Raw genomic sequence first — 21,231 nt, 5'->3', positions numbered from 1 at the left:
TGGGGTGTCCAGGTCAGAACTCAACCGTGTTTGTTCTCGTCATTTCCCTTTAATTCATTTTCATATTTGTAATCGGTTTTTACCATCTCAAATATTTTCAAACCTTTTTTATTTTATTTTATTTGTTTTAACCATAAAACATTTTTCACCCTTGGTTCCTCATACCATGACGGTTAAATCTGTGTTTCGGTGATAATATTTGGTTAATGAAATCTAAAAGGTATTTAAACCCTTTTATTTCATTTCTTTACATTTTTGGGAGGTATTTTAAAGCCTTTCATCATTTCTTTACACTTTCAAAATAAACATATTAGTCACCAACACAAAGTCATCCTTGGTTCTACATACCATGCCGGATTTTAATCCGGGTACGATCATGAGTATCGACTAATGATATTCAAATGAACTTAAAACGATTAGTTCATAATTATCTTCAAAACTATTCATGTCAAGCTTGTCAAGCCGGATCCGGCACCGAATATTATCAAAATAATGATGATTATTCGGGTCTAGTTCTTCAAATCAACAAATGCGGTCTATACGACCCTTCCAAATCAAATCGGGTTCAAACACCCATTTCTCAACGCGTTTCGTAACGTTTTTCAAACGGTCAGAACACGGCATATAACCGTAGGTTGACCCGCGCCTATATTGGAATATGTGTCCTCCGACAATAATGCGATCACAACTGTTGATCATAATGATCACATGTTCCAATCTCATTTTAAGAATACATGTGGGATGTAATATTTCTGATCAATGGTCCACACATATCGGTAATGATTGGTGTCTAGAGTTTGACATTCTTTGTCGTGCGACGGTGGTGATCAGTTGATCCCCTTAGGTCATACCTATAGGAAAATACTCTTAATTGATTATTTAATTAATCGTATGCGATCTGAGTTAATTAAATTGCTTAAAATTGACGGATGATTTTGTGAGTAAAGTTAACGTGTCTTATTGTAATTCGATTAAATTAGATACGGTCTAAGTAATCAAATTGTCTTGTTACTTAGATTAAATTATTGTTTACGAAACAATTGAAATCGAATGAATAATTTATAAATATAAGACGTTATAATTTATAATTTGATAAATTGTTTTGGTACAAGTAATTATGAATTACTAGTCGATTTTGTATATGACATATTTTATGAGTACGTTGATTTTTAATATGTTAAAAATACATTGCAAATTCACATGTCAAGTAACATGTCACATATGTCATAATTGACAAATGACAAAATAAAATGGACCTCCCATTTTATTTAAGTGTGCCGAAAATGGAGGGAGTATTGGGTTGATATTGTGTTTTTTATCTTAGTGGAAAACATAATGATAAAAGACTACCATCTAGCCATGCATGCCTATTCTTACCTTGAGAAGAACAAGACCATGCATTGGCTCCCCAATATAGACCCCCCCCCCCCCCCCCCCCAACCGGTTTTCCTATGAGAGCAACCATATGGGTTTCTCAATTATTCATTCACTTTTTCACCTAATATTTTCTAGTGTAAGAAAATGAATTCTCTACATTTTGTGAAACATTTTAGAGATAGAAAACTCACATAATCACTTTCTCTTGACCGAATTTTTCAAGAGCAATAAAAATTATTTTGTATCAATTTTTAAGTAAGACTTTTATTATTTCTAGTACAAAATAATATTAGTTATTTAGAGATTTCCTTGGGTATATGCTTTTGGGAGGGATTCTATTTTGGATCATTTGTTCATCCATTACAAGGAAGCTCAAGAACAAGTAAGGAGGAGATCTTACTTGTGCCCTTTAATCCGAAACAATCATAGTAAGGATTGATGATTTCTTCTCTACTTCTATTTTTGTTTGCATGCATAAGATTTGTAATTATTTTATGACTAAATAATTTCTCACATATATGAATATGTAAATTAATGAGATTAATAAAACTAACAAGCGGTATCATGAGCCTTAGGTTGTTTGCATGCAAATCGGTTATTGTTTTTCCGAGTTATAAGATTAACAAACAAAACTTATAAATTTGTGTTTATTATGAAATATCCCGAAATTTATTTGCATGTTAAAGTTTCTGGTCCTAAAATGTATTTAGGATATTTTGGTTTATTTATGGATTTTATTGTTCATTTTATATAATAATGGCATTAAAATGTGATTTTTATGATAAAAATGTCATTTTTGGACTAAAAATAGCTAAACTTCGATTTTTTAAGTGGTTTTTGGATATGTTTTCACATATATTATCTACTGATGATCTGTAAAGTTTCATGATAAAATGAGTTGTTATGCCCGAAATATGGATTTTTCAAGTTAAAATCGTATTTAAATGAGTAAATAGGTTAATATGAGTTATATTTCGAATCTGGTCATAGATATTTAGTATGTTGTCACATGCAATTTTACAAGATGCGTGTAAAATATTTGGCTATAATGAAGTTTTTATGCATGATTTATGAATTTTTGATGAAAAATCACATAAATAGTGACTTTAATTAGTAAAAATGCTAAAACACACTTCATGACTAAGGAAAAACGTCACATGTTGCATTTTATCATATATTTCAGATCTAAAAGTGAAAAGTTGATAAAAATAATTTTTCTCATATTTTTATGGTGATAATTGTTAAAATCGATAAACCGCAACATTGTTTTTCTCGATAAATTTTCGAAATTTTTAACCTTAGTTTTGAACATTATGAGTGTCATGGTATTTTTCCAGAATGTTCATGAGTTTAAATTTCAAATTTTGAAATTATTTGAAATTTTTATGATTTAATTTGAAGTTTATGGAATAATTTTGTATTTTAGGTCCATTTATGAACAATATTAAGAAATCTAGGTTAATTATTGTCAAATGTTAGTGGAGACTTATTTTGAGTCCTAAGATGGTTGGGTAATTAACTAGTACATAAATATGATTTTATGTAATTATTGTGATTTTTAAAAGGTTAAATCACGCAAATCCGTAAAAACCGATTAATATACGATATTGGCTCTTTAAAGGCGATTTAGCATAAAATTGAGCATGTTCATACATATTACAAATGCTGCATTTTATTTATGATTGTAATAATTTTAATTTTATGTAATTTTTGAATTATGTAATTTTACTTAGTATGGCCTTAGTTTTAATTGGTATTGCCCGAAATGTATGGGAATATCGATTCGGTTGTAATTTATTGTGATCTCGTATCACCGTTTTGTAATTTAATAGATTTATTTTATTTTAATTACAAATGTATAATAGGAAATTATGTAATTTATTATGTAATTTATTTATTCCGGAGTACCTTGAAGACGGTGCCACTCGAGAAGGCGATCCATTAAAGAAATTGTTGCCTTGAAATGCGTGCCAAGACCGAAGTTCAAGGGACCAATGGAGTTGGTTTCCGAATTTGTAATAGTTTATTAGATTTACTATTTTAGGAAGGCCATACTAGGATTTTATTTATGCTTTGCATTTTATTTATATGTTGCATGCATCGCTAAATCGCCATAACTAAACATGCATTTTAATCGAGTTTATCGACCGTGTCAATTACAATTATCGTAGTTCACCGCTTTAGTTCACTTAAAACGTGATAGATAATAAATTGACATGACCTCTCGTTAAAAATAAACAATTGAGACTTAGCCTTACCAAAAAGTAGAAACCATGAAAACCTATTTCGTGAGGGAGTGCACTCGGCCTTACCGGGGTACAACCTTGTTACGTAGGGGAAGTGGGTGATAAATGTCTATCCACCGAATTTATGTTAATAAAGGGTATTTCGGCACACCGTGCCCTAAGTTAATATGAATTTGGATCGTGGACACATTTATTCGAAATTTGGATTGAACTCAACGAAAGTATTCACGACGATTTCCGGATGTGTTTCGGGCTAGAGATAAATATTAATGTAATTTTATCGACCAGGAGTTCTAAAAGTATAATCGATTAAAGAGTTAATCCACCGAGTTATATTAATAAAGGGTATTTCGGCACACCGTGCCCCAAGTTAATATGAATTTGGATCTTGGAATCATTTATCATAGTTGGGTAGAGGTCACTATGTAAATGCTTTACTTGTTATTTACATGCATTATTATAACGATAAATGTTTTGTTTTCATTATTCCGTTATCATATTGTTCTATTTCTTTACCTCAATTTATATACGATATCATTTCGATTTTAATTCAAATCTCCATTAAAACATCGTAACTAAAAACAAAATTTGAATTTTCTTCTATAACCTCGTATTATCCATTGTAAGGATCTCTTATGAAGAGTATAGATCAAAGTTATTTGTGATCAAAAGGGTTTTTGATTCTTGACAAACATATCTACTTACAATGAATTGTTTCTCATATGCTTAATTGAGTTAAGTACTTTGAAACGTTAAATCATTTTGGTGACTAGATTTGTTAGAAATCACAATTGACCAAAATACCGCAACCACTTCAATGAAAGTTTTAAGACTAAACAAACAAATGAAGAGTAGTCTTCATGAAATTCAATTTTGCTTCTCTTAGCAAAGACTCGTTGAAATGAGTGGGAGCATTCTCTTAAACCGTTAAGAAAAGGATAAGGTTTTAAAGAAGTAAAATTAGAATGGAATTGATACAAAGGTAATGTTAAAAGTAAAATTATTGAGAATAACGATACTAAACCTATCAATCCCGACCGATAAAGTTTCCATTGTCTTAATTGTTGGACGCTAGAAAGGAAACTACCCCAAATTTTTGAATAATCAACAAGTTAGTTGTGGGACATCTAATGGGACCTTCTTCTTTAAATGTTTATTTGATTAACATAAATTTTGCTAGTACTACTTCGTCAATATTAGAAACCAGTGGAGGTTTTCATCATTGTATTCGATAAATAAGATGATTATAATATGACGACTAGCATCAAATAATATCGAGAGATAGAGTCATTGTGTAATCAATCTAGTTTTGGGTTTATAGTTGAACTTAGTTATGACTATTAAGTGCATGAACTCTAAATAAGAATATAAACTTGTTAAGATACAAAAGAGGTTTCACTTTTGTAACCCTATACACCATGATTTGATGTATGGCTAGCCCATTATCAAGGTGATTATATTCTAAACCAAACTAGAATGATATATCATGTAGATGATGCAAGACTCAAAATTGGTAACCCAAGATTAAACCTTAAATTCTAGAATGATGAACGCAAAGAGTTATCGAGTACTCTTGAAACCATTAGATTGTTAATCTTATGGTATATGCGTATCTTGTATTCAAAGCAAGATGTCTCGTACTTTTTGGTTGAAAAGGAGATCGAGGTTGTAAATCATTGATACAGAATAGGTTGATCATTTACTTTTACCAACGATTTAAGTTGACACTAATGTGTTCACTTAATAAGGTAAATAAAGAAATCTTTGAAGAAGTTCAAAGAGTTCAAAGAATCACGATTTAGTCGTGATGGGATTATCAAAGTGAAGACTTTGATATAAGCCAAAGGAAATGAGATATAGTATCACAAATTAATCTCTCTTAGCACGCATTATGGGATAATGTGTGGTTGGATAAGAAATTAAACGCTATTTGATATGGTTTGTACTTTAATCAAGTTACTTTGAGTTACTTGATCCTTTTGGGGATTTCATCATTTTGTCTAAATTATTTTTCCACTAAATCTAAAACGAATCATATGAGATATGAAATGGTAGGGTACCATGTTTGTAAGTTTTCAAAAGGAACAAATGCTCATTTTTCCTTACTATAATCACGAGTACAACGGGTTTGTGGCTCGTGAAGCTGTCTTTCTAAAATACAAGTTTATTTATAGAAGACAGAGTGGGAGAAATTATTCAAGAGCCACAAAGAATATTCAAGAGCCACAAAGAATGTTATGTAGAGCCACAAAGAATGTTATGTCGCAAGAAACTGGTCTTTCTTGGCTACATGAGACGTTTTGTGTGAGACGTTGTTTCTTCTAAACCTAGGAGGTTAAAGTCATCACTTGTTGAAGATGATGAATTAGTGTTACTTTTAGAAAGTAAAGAGTTTGCAACTTACAAAGAAATTGCTTGATTCAAGTTGATTACTTCTGGAAAGTAATGAACATATGACTTGCATGAGAGTGTTTAAGTCACAACTCAATAGAAGGCTTAGAGCCATGAAAGTCCGAAAGAAATTCCAAGTGAATTGTGAATTGTTAGATATCAAAGCTTGATTGGTTGCAAAGGGTTTTGCACTAGCTGAAATGCTTAAGTCTATTTGGATCTTCTTAGGGATTGTGTTTCATTATGAGATATATATATATATAGCGAGTGAATCTAAAACCCACTTCTTCAATTAGAAGGAATGTATTCAATACATGTCTTGAGTTTTGTAGATTCTTGTCATCCTAAGATAATGTGAAACTTAAGAGAGGGTTTTAAGTAGGACATCAATGAGTTGGAATCAATGTTTTGATCATGTTATAAAACTTTTCTCGATAGGTCGAGAAGTTGTGTTTATACATAAAGTTTAGTGGGAGTTACGGTAATTTGAATTAGTCTAATATGTGGATGACATATTGATCATTGGGAATGATTTAAGACTTGGAGATATATAATACATCTTTAATATCCAGATTTATGGAGATAAATGCACATGATATTAGCGTCAAATAAGAAGTCCTATGTTGATAAGATTCATGACTAGTTCAATCAAGTTGAACATATTTGATTGATTCCATTTGCTTCCGCTGCCGGATCAATTAAATAAGTAATGATGTATAAACACTTCATATGCCTTGAGTATGATGAATTGTTTCAAAATCGAATTTAAGTAATAGTTACCAAGTAGCCATATAGATTATTCTTAAGTGCTTGAGGAAGCATTAAGGATGGAAAGTTAAGTGTTTTTGATGCAATCTTGTGTAAGAGTGTTACACAAATGACCATTGACAATTGAGATTGTGCATGGTTTCCGACAAAACCACATTTAAAACACATAAAGATGGTTAAGGAACCATTGTGGCTATGTTATTTAAGGAAAAGATTTGCTAGAATCGTTCTAGGCAATAAAGAACAATGAGAGATATTTACAACGGAAATTGAGTACACTTGTAATCATGAGATGTGCAAGAAGGATGAGTCCCGCACACTGTGAAAACAGTGGGAGCTATTCTAAGGCTAGAGGGCCTATGTCTAGATTGGATCTAGACACGTACTCAGAAAGTTTTGTAATGCAAATGTATACATTACAAAGGAAAACAAGTATGTAGTAAGGTTGAGTAAGGTACAAGAAGTTGATAAAACCTACTAACCAAAGCCTTCTCATAGGCTTAACATGATGAGTCATGTCATTTCAATTGAATTGAGATGAACAACTACATTCAGGATCAAACTGGATTATAGAATATGATGTAGTAATCAGGTATTGACTATTCATATGTGATAATCGCATTTGTCGTTCGAGTTTTTAAATCTAAAAACTCCTTTTATACTTTGTTACATCCAAACGGGTTGTAGAGACAATATTGAACCTCGTTAAAGTGAACCCGGATTAACATGGTATTCGCCCATAGTCACTTGTATGAGGTGACGTCTCGAAGTGACTAGAGTGTGATGCGATTGATGGCAAGTTCAAGTGCCATAGAGTCATGTGAGATGACTAGTCGATCTCATAGGCAGACTGTTAGGAACACTTTGTCGGGCCATATGACCGCTTATAGAGTTCTGGCAAATTTATATAGCCTGGTCGTGGCGAGAGACACTATAGTATTCTAATAAGTCGATCCTTTTGACTAAAGACTGTTCGCCTAAGGTGGCACAGTTTCAGATTAACTTTGATTTGTGTTACTACGACCTTCGTAAATGGGGTCAAATGGGCATATTTTGGGTTATGATGGCTGTGACTAATCGAAGGGAATAAGTGCGATAGGAATTGTCCACCCCCTTTTCAGGGTTAAAACAATATCTCAGGGCTACTCGAGGAGTAATGAACTAGAAATGTGTGGTCACGCTCGGAAGGTATCTATGGTAGATAAATCCGGTCAATCAGTTATTCTCCAGATCGAGGAAACCACTCTCGATATGATCACTTGCAAGTACGACCTGAAAGACACGTTGCATTGAGTGGGAGATAGTAATAGGACAAGAGAATTGGTGACGCACACTTGTCTAGGACAAGTGGGAGATTGTTGGAATATGTGTCCTCCGACAATAATGTGATCACAACTGTTGATCATAATGATCACATGTTGAAATCACATTTTAAGAATACACGTGGGATGTAATATTTTACAGTCAACTGGTCCACACATATCGGTAATGATTGGCTGTCTAGAGTTTGACATTACTGTCGTGCGACGGTGGTGATCATTTGATCCCCTTAGGTCATACCTATAGGGAAATACTCTTAATTGATTATTTAATTAATCGTATGCCGATACGAGTTAATTAAATTGCTTAAAATTGACGGATGATTTTGTGAGTAAAGTTAACGTGTCTTATTGTAATTCGATTAAATTAGATACGGTCTAAGTAATCAAATTGTCTTGTTACTTAGATTAAATTATTGTTTACGAAACAATTGAAATCGAATGAATAATTTATAAATATAAGACGTTATAATTTATAATTTGATAAACTGTTTTGGTACAAGTAATTATGAATTACTAGTCGATTTTGTATATGACATATTTTATGAGTATGTTGATTTTTAATATGTTAAAAATACATTGCAAATTCACATGTCAAGTAACATGTCACATATGTCACAATTGACAAATGCCAAAATAAAATGGACCTCCCATTTTATTTAAGTGTGCCGAAAATGGAGGGAGTATTGGGTTGATATTGTGTTTTTTATCTTAGTGGAAATCATAATGATAAAAGACTACCATCTAGCCATGCATGCCTAGTCTTGCCTTGAGAAGAACAAGACCATGCATTGGCTCCCCAATATAGACCCCCCCCAACCGGTTTTCCTATGAGAGCAACCATATGGGTTTCTCAATTATTCATTCACTTTTTCACCTAATATTTTCTAGTGTAAGAAAATGAATTCTTTACATTTTTGTGAAACATTTTAGAGATAGAAAACTCACATAATCACTTCCTCTTGACCGAATTTTTCAAGAGCAATACAAATTATTTTGTATCAATTTTTAAGTAAGACTTTTATTATTTCTAGTACAAAATAATATTAGTTATTTAGAGGTTTCCTTGGGCATATGCTTTTGGGAGGGATTCTATTTTGGATCCTTTGTTCATCCATTACAAGGAAGCTCAAGAACAAGTAAGAAGGAGATCTTACTTGTGCCCTTTAATCCGAAACAATCATAGTAAGGATTGATAATTTCTTCTCTACTTCTATTTTTGTTTGCATGCATAAGATTTGTAATTATTTTATGACTAAATAATTTCTCACATATATGAATATGTAAATTAATGAGATTAATAAAACTAACAGCCTAAACAGGCCTTTCAATTCTCATTTTCAAAACCAGGGGGAGGCCCCTAACACCGCCGGCTGGCTCGGGCCTCATGTAGCTGTCTGGTACAGGGCCTGTTCCCTTTCCAGCATTAGTCTAGGACGATCCCGACTCCGGTTAGCTCGGATATAGGGTGGATCAGATGACTGTTTGCTTATTCAAAATCACATTTGCAAAATGCCTTACGAAGACAAATGGATCATGTTATGCACCATAAACCTAATTTGGTAAATGGATGTTTAATTTCCGTCTTGCATGGAAATCAACCATTAATCCAACTCGACATCTTATACTTGATACTTGGATTAAATCAAACGACTTAGAAAGCTCTCACATGTTAGGTTTAAATTATTGGATGCGCATTCATGCATTTAAACCGTTTTATCAACTTTTGCATTCAACCAACCAAGATCGATCAAGAGAGGCCGCTCATGGCGGGATTGGGTGTCTAATTAAAGGGCTTCCCAATACGTACCTTCACCTCTTACTCAGAAACTTTGGATAGTGGACGACCTTATCCAGGGCGTACGAGAGTCATTCTAGAGCTAGGATGCTAAAGAGGGACGATTTCCTTATCTTTAGTACCTATGTCAAACGCTGCTTTGTGCTTCGATTTGACCGAGGTATAAAGTGGAATTCGAACAGGTTCCAAGCATCCCACAAATGCTTGGTGGCGACTCCAAACATCTCTTATCGTTTCGAGACCCTTACCGAGACGAAACCGATCGATCTAAAGTGATCCGGTCGAAAGTATTTTTACGCCGCCGAGCGTGGCTTTCTAAACCGCTGCATGTCCACAGATTGGCTTGGCGTGCAGGTGGCCCATGACTACGGACCGGTAGGTGGCCCCCAAATCCACATACCGAGACCTGGCCCATATCCACAAAAGCTCGACGAGTCTACAACTTTTCAAAACTAAGGTGTCGACTAAAACACCTCACATAATAAAACTAGCACAAAATACACAAAATATAGCTAGTACAACATAATAAAAACTCACAACACTAATACAACATAATAATAAAGTGGGTAATGGAGGTCTTCACTCTTCCATTCTACCCTTGCCTTTTCCCTCGGGATACATTTTCCCCTTGTTCTTCTTGTTGGCCCGCCTAGCTTGAGCCCCCTCTTCGGAACGGATCCTCAACGGATCTACAAAGGCAACGGCCTCCGGTCTAGTGCAAGACCCCATGTTCAGCCCGAAACGAGCCCATGCACGGCCCACTACATTTTTGGGACCCGAGCTTCTCCTCTTTGGTGGCCTTATCACATCCGGGCTAGCTCTATCAACATAGTCCTCAAAGAAGGCACGGTTGGCCTTGCCAACCTCTCGATACTTCAAGTCAACAACCTCGTCCTTACGGGATTTGGACCTCTCCTCCAAGGTAGGAGCTCTTGACACTTTGACATAAGCGGGAGTCACCTATGTCGCGGCAACGGGGTTTGGTACCTCCCAAAGCGGCCGAGTGGCCCACCATCTTTCGAAGACCTCCACGAGCTCGGAGTTCCGGAAAACATTCTCTTGGACAAGGGTATCTTGAGCGGGCACCTTTTGTTGACGCCCCATTTGCCTCATGAACCTTTCGGGATAAATGAAGGAAGCAACCTTCAAACCTACCACCATCAAAGAATGAGGACTAGCACCCAAAGCGGGCAACCCCGTGAAGGACCTCAAGTGCCACCATGGCACCACCCAACGGATATGAGGACCACCCTCCTCCGACAATCTTGTGGCCCAATAAGCCTTGGTGGATGCAAAGCTATCCGAGTACAACTTCTTCCTCATGGTAAGGTGACGGAAGGAATAAGAAGAAGAGTCAACCGGAGGCTCTACATACCTTAGCCTCTCCAATAGCCACACTTGGAGAATCCTTGGAGATCCAAATGAAGGAGCTTCTCCACAAGAGCCTTCCTTGTCCAAAGCTTGGATGATCTCGCCAAGCACCAACCATGATGGATCTCTACCATGCTCCATTTGCTCAACCACATGCACGAGGGTCATGCTACCATAGCATTTTGGCCCCTCCTTCTTCAAAGCATCAACAAAGAGGTATACATGGACAAGGCAAAAGGCAAGAGCCCTTCTCCTAGCCACCTCCGAAACATTGGCATCTAATCGGTTTGAAAAGATGTTGATAAGAGCCAACATATCCACACCATATGGAGCAAGAAGGAAGTTGACTTAACTTGTCGACAAGCCCAACATTGAACGGAATTTCTCCTTGTAGCACAACCGAGTCGGAGGAAGCACCGGAACACAACCCGGCCACCCACCAATAGCTCCAACTTCTTCGGCAAGAGGACAAATTTCACCTTTCGGGAAAACGAAAACATGGTGTTTCGAATCCCAAAACCGAGAGCATGCTTCGAGAAATGAGGATTGCACCTTGACTTGACAGAGCACCAACAATTGACCAACTCCCATGCAAATGAGTTGATACTTTTCGGGAGGCGACAAATCCCGGCACCACTGTCGCAACGCATTCTCAAAAGGATCCATGAAATATTTTTGTGGAAGAGGAAGAAGAGGTTTTTTAGAGATGATTTTGTGTTTCGCATGATGAAACAATGAAGCGCAAACATCACTATTTATACAAAATCAATCTGCGCGTTTTTCAGAAAAAAGGGAGAGCTGACTTCTATCGCCCAATAGCTTGCGCCTCTTTAGGCCTATTCCCAGGATTCTCGCCTTGAATTGTCCCTTTCAAGTTGTGTTTTCTCCTAACATCTCAAACCTCCCACCGGTATGCTCGCGCCTCTTCGGGATGGTCCAGGACATTTCCTTGTTTTCGCGTTTTACGAAATCCGACATGATTCCCATGACGCAACTTTAAACATACGGATTTTTCTTTCTTTTTTTAAGGGCGAAGGGCTAGTCTCCCCGATCCGCGACGGTTCGTTTCCATGTCAGACAAATCGTTTCCATGTCAGTCGAAATTCCGAATTTTTTTCGCTTTTTTTCGCGATTTTGCCAAAAATAAAATCGAAAATTGATAACACGACATCAATTTTCCTCAAAATTCAAGCACTCACAAATTCGAGTCTTGATCTCACAAAAAAATCAAATCAAATACACTCGCAAAAATCTTTTCTAAAATTCATCCCTGACGGTTTGAGTTTGAATTTTTTTTTATCGAGTCACAAATCAATTTCAACAATAACAATGCAATTTAATTCAAGACACGAGTTAATTGCTCAATTTTCAAATCAATTCCTTTTGGAGTCCAAACATGATGACTTGTCCCAAATTTTCAAAATACCCTTTCAAATTTCAATTTTTAACTTCGAGTCGTCATGGTTATGTTTTGTTTTCAATCAATTGCTTGTTACGTGTTTACGTTTATGCATATGTACTACATGTTGCCTGTTTTCTACACTAACGATGCAGGAACTAGTGCGAAGCAAAAGGGGAATTGACAGCCGACACCGCTCCTCTGAAACACAACACACACAAAAAAAAGCCGAAAATCACAAAATGAACCACAATCCAAAAACACATATATACAAACCGCCTCACGCAAAATACATCGACACACGGCTGACCATACAAACAGGATCTGGTACAGACATTTATCATACAGACACTGGCCTAAGACAACAAACTGGGGGATACCTGCCACCTACCGAACTAAGCACTCCCTATCCTTCCAATCGGAAAATAAAAGGAGCAACAAAGGAAACAAAGGAGTAACAGCGGAAGCAGAGGTGGTTACCATGACGGTAACACCGCATTCCTACTCCATAACAAAAGGAAAAATGATGGCTGGCAGACTTCGGACGACACGACAACCGAGGATCGTAACTCAGCACGTTACCCCGACGTTGACCTCCAATCGTCAGAATTCAAGGGTGAAAGGGGACCATGACAACGGACGCTACCTCGATGTTGACCCCCAATCACCAGAACTTGACAACGATCAAAAGCGGCAACATGGGATAACACGCCCGTATTGAACCCCACTCATCGGACATCCAAACCTCTGCAGACAACGACCAACGATCGATACCCGATCATTGGTCGGGCAAAGGCCGCCAGGGAGAAACACAACCAAGCCTGTAACAAAAAACAGTCGTCTCTCCTCCTTCGGGATCATCCTCCTCCTCCAAGGCCTCCACAACAGACCCCATAGGTCCCAAATGATCCCCTGCAATCAAATGCAACCAAAGAATGTCAGCCGAAATTTCGGCATTACGGCGGCGTAAAATGGACAAATCCAAAAAAAAACCTGCAAAGCAGAACAAGGGCAACCCTGCCCAAACCAAACCAAACAAAAACAATTTACAAAAAAAGAAAAAACGCACAAAAAACGACTCGCCCTACTTTTCAAGCAAAAGACGAGTCAAAACAACCACACAAAAAAACGGCACCCTAAGGCCCGTACAAGGTCCGCCAACAAACCAAAATACATTCCCGATGTAATGGATTATTTTTCTACGGCTCGAAAAGGCAATTCCTACGCCAATTTGAGCACAACCGGTCAAAATTCCAAAATACGACCGCAAAAAGGCAACGTGATTTTATCACGCCTCAAAGCGACCTAAACTACCAATAAGGTCCATTCCAAGGCAAACTGACTCAATTCAAGCCCAAACAGGCGCTTATTCTGTCAGACATAAGACCGTCACAAAAGGCAAAAATTCTAATTTTGCCCATAATACCCAACAAAGGTCCACAATGGCAAATACGGTCTTTCCCGACTACAATGCAATATAGTGGGACCCACTATCCAAGCAAATAAACTTGGCATTGTGAAATGAGACGGTTTCTTCGCCTCGCTCACGTTTTTCGAGCATAGGGAGCGGGAGCGGGGACCAAAATGCAAACTAAAAGCACTCCTATACTCCTAAACAGGTTTCTAACCTAATGCAATCAACAATTTCACTCGAAATAGGCTCAATCGAAAACGCCCAAATCGATTTTCTAGGGTAAACATTTCTCCCTATGATGTGACCATTATTTGAGCATATTTAGTCCCCGAATTAGCCTCGTTCCCATGCTTTTTAGTGCATAATCGGGTCATTTACTATCTTTAGTCCTTTGTTTTGCATATTCTTTGAGGTTTTGTTTCCTTGGTAGGAGAGGAGTGCAAACCTTGCATTTTCATGGCAAAATAGAGCTAAATTGATCAAATCTAATGACCAAGCATCAAAGAGAAGACAAGACTAGAAGGCCTTTGTACATATTATAGTAGGTGGGCAATGATGAAGAAATCCTTGCATCCCCGACTAAATCCCGGAGGATTATTGGAAGAAAAGAAGAAAAAGAAGACTGCCACGAGATCCGCTCGTCCAACACTTAAGGAATCCGAGCGTCTTTGCCAAAGGGACGCCCGTCCAACCACGCCACAATGCGCTCGTCTTTGCCACAATCCGCCCGTCCAGCCACCACAGAATCCCCTATGACCCCATGACACCCTAGTGCTTTTAATCAATTGTTTACATCTCTTTTTGATCATCTTGCTTGTTTACTTTTATTGCTATTTAGTTTAGTGATCTTCTCATCTCAACCCAAATCGTGACACCCCTAGACACCGCTACTTGCAATCGAAAATCCTACATCAATACCCGTCCCTTGGGATCCGACCTTTACTTGCCTCTTTACTAATAGTAGAGTTGTTTGTGAAGTTATAAATAATGTTTTGGTCTAGGTGCTCTTAACGACAAGTAACCGAAAATTAAGCTCCAAGTGAGTCCGACCAAAAATGGCGCCGCTGCCGGGGACGGTGTTAACTTGATTTGATTTTCTTAGATTGTTATTAGTTGTGTCTTTCTTTGCCTTGGGGAAGTAAAACTCCTCAAGGTTTGTTCTAATTGTTTTCAAGTTATTTGATATTTTGCATGTCTAGAAGATCACAAGGTAACTTGTTACCCATTGATCACGAGATTGAAAGAACTTTGACAAACAATAGAAGACTTGTTAGAGGTACTTTGAGAGGTATTGGTGAGGTCGTAGATATTCGACCAAACACTATTGAGTTCATCAACCCTTTTGCAAGAGAAGGTGAGGAGAACCCAACACAAAATCCAACACAAAATCAACCCATAATGCCTAAATTTTCATCACATTCCGTACCAACCGAGGAGAACCTACCCAATGGAACTCCTACACCACAACACTTGACCGGAAATTTCATTGCAAAATCCGCATTTATCCAATTAGTCGAAAGAAGCCAATTTGGGGGGATGCCTAGTGAAGACCCTCACTCTCACATGGAGACTTTTTGTGACTATTGTGATGCGATTTCACAAACCGGTGTGACTCAAGACCAAATTCGATGGGTCTTATTCCCTTTTTCTCTAATCGGCACCGCAAAACAATGGTTGAAGAGCCTTGATAAGGCTACTTTTGGAATTGACTCTTGGAAGAAGTTGGCTCTAGCTTTCTACAAAAAATTTTACCCTCCGGAAAAGACTAAAATGCTAAGAGCTCAAATTACGGGTTTTAAGCAAAGGGATGAAGAATCTTTGTATGAAGCTTGGGAGCGGTTCAAAGGAATTTGTCGCTCATGTCCTCATCATGGACTTAGCGAGTGGTTCTTGGTACAACAATTTTGGAATGGTCTTTATGAAGACTCAAGAAACATTCTCAACATGGGATCAAATGGTATGTTCACCGAAGTTGACGATAATCAAACTTGGAACAAGATTGAGGAAATGGCGGTCCATAATTCACAATATATGATACGTGCATTTTATATAGTCTTTTTAGGCCTTTTTATGCACGTATTTATATGCTATTATCGTAGTTTATGCTACGAAATGCCCTGAATATGCTACTTTGGTTTGTTTTGTCTTATTTGCAGGAATGAACCAGAAAGTAGTGAAATCAAGCCTTTTACCATCCGTTTATCATGCATTTGGAGGAAGAGTGAATTTGGAGCGGGAATGTAGCTATTTTGAGATGTGCAAAGAAGAAAGATAGCTAGGCGAGCAAAGGAAGAACTTTAAATTGCTAGTGCCTACTTTGGAGAGCCATATCTCGAGTTATACAACTGATATTCAGGAGATTCCAATTGGAGATGAAAGTTTGTCCTCTTAGCTTTCCAATGCCACCGGAATAAACCTGTTTGACCAAGTAACGAAGAAATGGCAGCCGTTTGAAGTTCAATGCGCAAAGCAGGAAATGTGCGCTGGAATCTACTCGATCGAGTAGATTTATGCTCGCTCGAGTACTAGCTACAGCGAGAAGGATATTGTCGAGTATAATTAGATTTTATCTTATGCTTATCTTATATTTAGTTAATAATAATGATACTACTTAGTATAAATAAGAGTAGTTTAGACCTAATAGCACATCATTCATTCCCTGGAGTCAGTAGAGGGAACGGACGACTACCTTGCTATTCTCTCTTATTTCCGGATCTATTTCTACTGTAACTTCTTCCTCTCCCTTTTTCTCCTTAATTATTTAATGTTTATTATTCCCTCTTCCCTTGTTCTTACTCTCTTATTCATGTCTAGCTAAATACCTCTGCTAGGATTAGGTGATTCATTAGACTAATGTTAATTGCTAATTAGGTTTATAGATCTGCTGTTGTAGTTGTAGTCTATGTTGTTAATCGCTGCTTTAACTGTATCCTGCTAGTTGAGTCGACACAATTAGCCTTTTAATATTGGTAAACCTTGACCTGGACCGAAAGGTTGGAATAGGTGAGACCTGCAGTGAACAATAGGATGCTTTAGTGAGGGCGAAAGTTAAGCTAATAGCATTTTAGGGCGAATTGAGACCGAAAGGAGATATTCGTTGCCCCTTAGACCGACACATCGACCGATCTGTGACCTTAACGCAATTGATCGCGTTTATTGATGACCGAAATCCTAGTTCCCTTCTCCTTCGTTAATTTCCCTTAATTCTTTCTCTCTTGCCTTAATCTCTTAGTTTAGTCAGAAATCATATTCAAACCCCACATTGCGACCCGTTACTCATAGACTAAAATTAGACAGATAAATCTCAATTTTGCCTCCCTGTGGAGATCGACCCTACTTGCTGCTAGCTTCTGTTAGTTGTATTTAGGTATTTATCTTTGGTACATAACGACCGTATCAAATTTTGGCGCCGTTGCCGGGGAGGCAGCGTAGTTTTATTTGTTTTTATTTAGTTTATTTCTTGTCTCAGGGAGCTTCGGCTCCTTGAGACCGTTATTATGTCTTTCGTTCTTCTCTTTCCGCAGGAAGAGAACGAAATTTTTGGTACTTATTTAGCCAGGTTTTTGGAGTGGCTCGAGCCCCAGAGATGCATTTTCGAACTCCAATTGTCTTGGACTATCTTAGGGGTATGAATGACCCTACGCGAGCATACCTAGAATCTATTGGTAAGTGGGATTTCGAAGGAATCCCCGTAAATGAGGTATTAGAATTCTTTGATTGGTTTGCTGCTGAATCTCTTAAACCCAACTTTTCTCTTCATGTTGACTCAAATGATGGGGTGGGTGAGACCTTAGAAACCAGTCTAGGAAATGCTGACGGAGACATAGAGAAGACCACTAGCGTGGTTGACAATCCTTTTTATGAGGATAGTTTAGAACCCCTTTATGATTCTTGCACTGATAGTGAGGGTGATTTGAAGGCTCGCTTTGAGAATCTCCATCTTGACGAGTCTAGCGATAAGGAGAGCGAGGAAGTAGATTTAGACAGTCTTGAGGTCAAATGGGATACTTACGATGATATAGTAGATGAACCTATTATAGAGGACCCAATTAACCCAATTGACTTTACCGTCCCTTGCATTTGGGATGAATACCCACCTTCTCCTTTAGCAGACCAGATTCCTCCACCTCACAGTTTTCACCCGTCTGAGCATCCAAATTCTATTCGCGTTGTTTTTGAGTCCAATGCTCTTGAGTCGCTTTATTTTCCACACTGCGGTAATTTGAGTTTTTATATTCCGCCCTTTGCTGGAGGGAGGAATAATTTTGTGGATATTTTTAGGAGTGTCATAGGAAATTTGTTAGACTTAAATGTTATTACATTTTAATTTCCTATGCTATCACTGTTTTATGGTGCTACTTACTGTTTTGTGTAGCACATGCGCATTATTTGTGAGTTCTTTGCGAGCTTTGAGTCGCTTTGATTGGGTTCAATTAGAGTAGTTGGTGAAAAAGAAGTTCGAGTGGGACTGATCAAGTGGCGCTACCCGGGAGGCAACCCGGAGACTTTATTTTACATTTTATTTCATTTCAGTTGTAATAAATGGTTTTCATACCATAGACTATTTCGGCTAAGCATTACGTTAGTTTGCGGACAATTTTTCTGCGTTTTTGCAGAATACATGGAGATTACTCGATCGAGTACTTTTTGTACTCGATCGAGAGCTTTTTCTGCTGATTTTACTCGATCGAGTGAAATTTCTACTCGATCGAGTACTTTCTTCCAAAAAAAAAAAAAAAAAAAAAAAAAAAAATTTTTTTTTTTTTTTTTACTCGATCGACCACTATTCCTCTCGATCGAGCTGTTTTGGACGCCCATTGCTTGGATTAGCTTCTTGTGACGATGTTTCGGAGCTATTAGTGACCTCCCATGTTGCTAGCTGGTTTAGGGAGGTCCCTTATTCGCGCAATCTTGTGAGCTTTCCGTATTTACTCTCTTTCTCTTTTAGTTTGCATTTCCTTTCCATGTTTTGGTATAATGAGGGCATTGTACGGTTTGGTTTGGGGAGGTTATACATCCATATCTGTGTATGCATCTTGTTTTTATTGCATTTCTGTTATCACATTTAATTTATGTCTGCATTGTTGTTTATTTCCATAAAAATTCAAAAATTCCCTAAAAATAAAAAAAATTCGAAAAATTCAAAAAAATATTCACGTTTATTTTTGCATATAGGTTGAGTCGGAACGGTAGATTTCCGTGATGACAATGCACTATAACTTGGCAATTTACTTGAGCCTTGCACTTCTGTTAATAGTTTTTAGCTTTGTCATACGCATAATCTACGAATTTCTATTCAAATATAAGCTGACTGTTTAGACTTGACCTATAAATTGGCAAACTACTTAAAAATTCTGAGTTTTAGAGCCATAACTGGCGACATTCATGACCAGTTCATTAGGAATTTTGAGTAGTACTCCTTGCATAGCATGTTCGTCCATTTTGCACATTTATGACATTCAATTTCTCGTCAAATGCACATATTCGGTTTGCGGTTGGTGTCACATGCAGGGAGGGCCTTGCAAATTTCCCTTTCTTTATATTTTTCACCCATTTAGCTCCACAATTAGCCAAATTTGCCTTTTTGACCCATTAGCTACATTCCAAATTAAGCCTGCCTAGTCAAGCTAGTTAGTTTGTTCTTTTGTGGTACGACTTTCCGGTGCATTTTGGCCGTATTTCTTGTTTTGGAGTTGGTAGGAAAATGAGAGAGGAAGGACAAAAGAAAAAAAAAGTATTGGAAAAGAAAGAAAAAAAAAAGAAAGACGTGAAAGAAGAAAAACAAAAAAAAAAAAAAAAGGAAAAAAAGGAAAAAAAGAAAAGAAAAATGAAAATGAAGAAAGCTGGAACGTGAGAAAAGAAAAAGAAGTTTGAAAAAAAAGAGTTGATTTGTTTCAGTTAGTTCATTCAGACGGTATTAAAAAAGGGAAGTTTGTGACCGTCTGGCTCCTCCATTTTTATCCCATATTTTTTGAGGAGATTGTGTTTGAGTTTAGTGAGTTTTGTGCCAAATAAAGGGCACTTGTGCTTAGCTTTTCAGTCAGTTGAGATTCGGATGGCTTCATTATGGTCCTGTTAGGAACTATCTTGACACTTTTACCTCCACATTTCCATAACATGTTTTGCCTTTCTCACCTGAACCTCACTATTCCCAAATTATTTGTAAGCCCTATTTGTGACGGACATTATTGGTTGGAGTGTGTGCATTAGTACTTGAATCGTCTATCATCTTTGTTGCATGCATGTTATGTAGGTCGCAGTCTAGGTGAGTGACTGTTTTCTCTTTCTCTATTATACATATACTTTCACCCTTTGCTTCATGAGAGAAGAGTGACCGCATGAGAGTCCGATTTGTGTTGGTCTTGCAAGGTCGATAGGCCAGCTTTATTTATGGACATCTTATAATTCGTTTGTGTATTGACCATTGTAGCTGTAACTATTGATTTTAATTTGCATTAAACTTGTTCAAGTAGACAAGTTAAGCTAGCTCTGAGTTATCATTTCCGTTCCATTAGTTGCATTTTAGTTTACTCGAGGACGAGTAAAGGTTTGGTTTGGGGAGATTTGATACGTGCATTTTATATAGTCTTTTTAGGCCTTTTTATGCACGTATTTCTATGCTATTATCGTAGTTTATGCTACGAAATGCCCTGAATATGCTACTTTGGTTTGTTTTGTCTTATTTGCAGGAATGAACCAGAAAGTAGTGAAATCAAGCCTTTTACCGTCCGTTTATCATGCATTTGGAGGAAGAGTGAATTTGGAGCGGGAATGTAGCTATTTTGAGATGCGCAAAGAAGAAAGATAGCTAGGCGAGCAAAGGAAGAACTTCAAATTGCTAGTGCCTACTTTGGAGAGCCATATCTCGAGTTATACAAGGGATATTCAGGTGATTCCAATTGGAGATGAAAGTTTGTCCTCTTAGCTTTCCAATGCCACCGGAATAACCCTGTTTGACCAAGTAACGAAGAAATGGCAGCCGTTTGAAGTTCAATGCGCAAAGCAGGAAATGTGCGCTGGAATCTACTCGATCGAGTAGATTTATGCTCGATCGAGTACTAGCTACAGCGAGAAGGATATTGTCGAGTATAATTAGATTTTATCTTATGCTTATCTTATATTTAGTTAATAATAATGATACTACTTAG

General features: G+C 37.2%; 1 non-coding gene across 1 annotated transcript; it reads right to left on the bottom strand.

The window, feature by feature from the left end:
• Nucleotides 1–15,853: 15,853 nt before the first annotated feature.
• On the bottom strand, nt 15,854–15,960 carry LOC141593449 (small nucleolar RNA R71). Its single transcript, XR_012521530.1, has one exon. It is a non-coding gene; the product is annotated as a small nucleolar RNA R71 (small nucleolar RNA).
• Between the last annotated feature and the right edge of the window lie 5,271 nt (nt 15,961–21,231).

This window comes from Silene latifolia, chromosome 7 (assembly GCF_048544455.1).
Source record: "Silene latifolia isolate original U9 population chromosome 7, ASM4854445v1, whole genome shotgun sequence".
Lineage (NCBI taxonomy): Eukaryota > Viridiplantae > Streptophyta > Magnoliopsida > Caryophyllales > Caryophyllaceae > Silene > Silene latifolia.
The sequence above is the reverse complement of the archived record's forward strand: the minus strand, read 5'-3'. Positions and strand labels throughout refer to the sequence as shown.